Source organism: Gavialis gangeticus, unplaced genomic scaffold (assembly GCF_001723915.1).
Source record: "Gavialis gangeticus isolate Ggan-Ray unplaced genomic scaffold, GavGan_comp1, whole genome shotgun sequence".
Lineage (NCBI taxonomy): Eukaryota > Metazoa > Chordata > Crocodylia > Gavialidae > Gavialis > Gavialis gangeticus.
The window spans coordinates 216,651,049-216,653,149 of record NW_017729032.1 but is presented as its reverse complement, the minus strand read 5'-3'; positions in this window follow the sequence as shown (position 1 = coordinate 216,653,149).

The window sequence follows — 2,101 nt, the reverse complement described above, 5'->3', positions numbered from 1 at the left end:
GTGGGTTCTGTAAGTGCTGTTTGTACAGATGACGAGTCCCCTGTCAAAGCAGGTGATCAGTGAACCAGGGTCGGAGACATTAACTCACTGAAAAACACAACAGTGGATGATCACTTGCACTGGCCATTGCCATGCAGGAGACATATAACACGGAAGCGTGGTAGAGCTGTGTAGTATCCAGCCTCTTTATTTGCATGCAGAACAGGAAAGGAAGAAGTGCTCGTCTCCTGTTTAAAGGCAGCAATTGCTGCTGCACAGGGAGCTCTGGCCTTTTCAGTGGGGAACCCAAGAGACAGCCTGTCAAAACAGAAGTCTCTTGCTCAAGCTATCAAGCTTAGGAAATAGGGATAGTCAAAAAAAGCAAATTTTTAAAAATTAAAAGTGTGCAGATCAATCTAACCAAAGAAGAGAACTGAAGGAGATTTGGGGGGGATGTCCTGTATGCGGGTGGATTCGTGGAGGGGCTTGAGCAGGGGTTGCCACATGCCTGCCCCTACAACTGGCCCCCATGATGCTGGCTGCAGCAGGCAGCATGGCTGTGGCTCTGCTGCAGGCATAGCCAGTGGCAATGCGGCGCTGTGTGGTCCGGACTCCATACATGCTGAATGCCCTGGCCCAGCCTGCTAGTGCATGGCCTTGGATGAGCCAGGCTGGGTCCATTCAGCGTCTATGGAGCCCGGGTCACACAGTGCCGTGTTGCTGCCCAGCCCGCTGTGCCTGCAGCAGAGCCAGAGCCCCATACAGCTCTGCTTGCCTGCTGGCACAGCAGCTGCTGGGTTGGAGAGCAGGCGTGTGGCAGGTCCAGAGCCGTCCTTAGGGGTGTGCAGGGCTGCGGGGGTGGCGAGTGGCCCATAGCACAGAGCCAGCAGTGCACGGCAGCCACAGCAGAGCTGGTGGTGTGTGGTGGCTGCGGAAGAGCCAGTGGCATGTGGAGGGACCCGACCCAGCCTGACACGGCTTGGTAGCTTGGCTTTGCACCAGAGTGGAAGGCACAGCTCCTATGCAAATGCACGCTAGCTGTGCACCCTGAGCCGGATCAGACCAGCAGGGCACATTTTCCATGAGGCTCAGGCATGCCTGAGCCTCATGTTAAACACACCCCGCCAGTCCAACCTGACCCAATCTGGCCCTGGCTGTGCAGCTAGTGTTCATTTGCACAGGAGCCGCACCTTCCACTCCAATGCAAAGACAGACTAGCAAGCTCCGCTGCGCTGGGCCAGGTCCCTCTGCGTGCCTCCTTCCCGCACGCACTGTGGGGAAGCAGTGCTGCCGCCAAAGGCAGGACCCAGCACAGCATGCAGGGACAGTGTGCTGAGCAAAGCCTGGTCCTGCTGCCATGGAACTGGCCTGGTCTGGCGGTGCAAGCTCCCCAGTGCTGGTACGAACCAGCTTGGCTCGATGCACTGTCCCTGCATGCTACACCAGATCCTGCTGGCATGAAACTGGCCTGCTTTGGTGGTATGAGTGGCTCCAGTGTTGGCAGGACCCAGCTTGGTGTGACACGCGGTCCCTGCAAGTGGCACTGGCCCCCAGGTGATGCCAGTGAGTGGCGCCAGTCCCTAATGAGTGGCACAGGCACAGGCGAGCTCTGAGCCGCTTGTGGCCACTCCATGCCAGGGTGGGGCTGGCAGCAGTGGGCCCTGAGCACTCCACTCCCACTGCTGCTATAGGGGGTGAGGTGTGGGCTCTGCACAAGGGGGCTGTGGCCCTGCAAGGTGGTTGGGACCCTGTGGGGGTGGGGCTGTGGTCCTCCAGGGGGGAGCTGGGGCCCTGCAGGGGGGTAGTCCATGTGCTGTGTGAGGGGGCTGCACCCTGCAGGAGCCAGGGGTCCCACCCCTCCTGAGCAACCTCCCCACCAGGTCCCCTCACACCTACAGTTCCCCTGCCATCACTCCACACCTACCCACACACCCACACACATCCCCCCACATCCCACCCACACCTGCCTTCCCCTACGCCCCTTCCCACTCCCTTTCTGCAAACCCCCCTTCTCCCCATCACACACCCATCATGTGAGAAGAAAACCAAAAGTACACAACACATATAGATTTTATGTTATTATGATGATAGAGATGCTGGTAGGCTTCCAAATTGCTTTAAC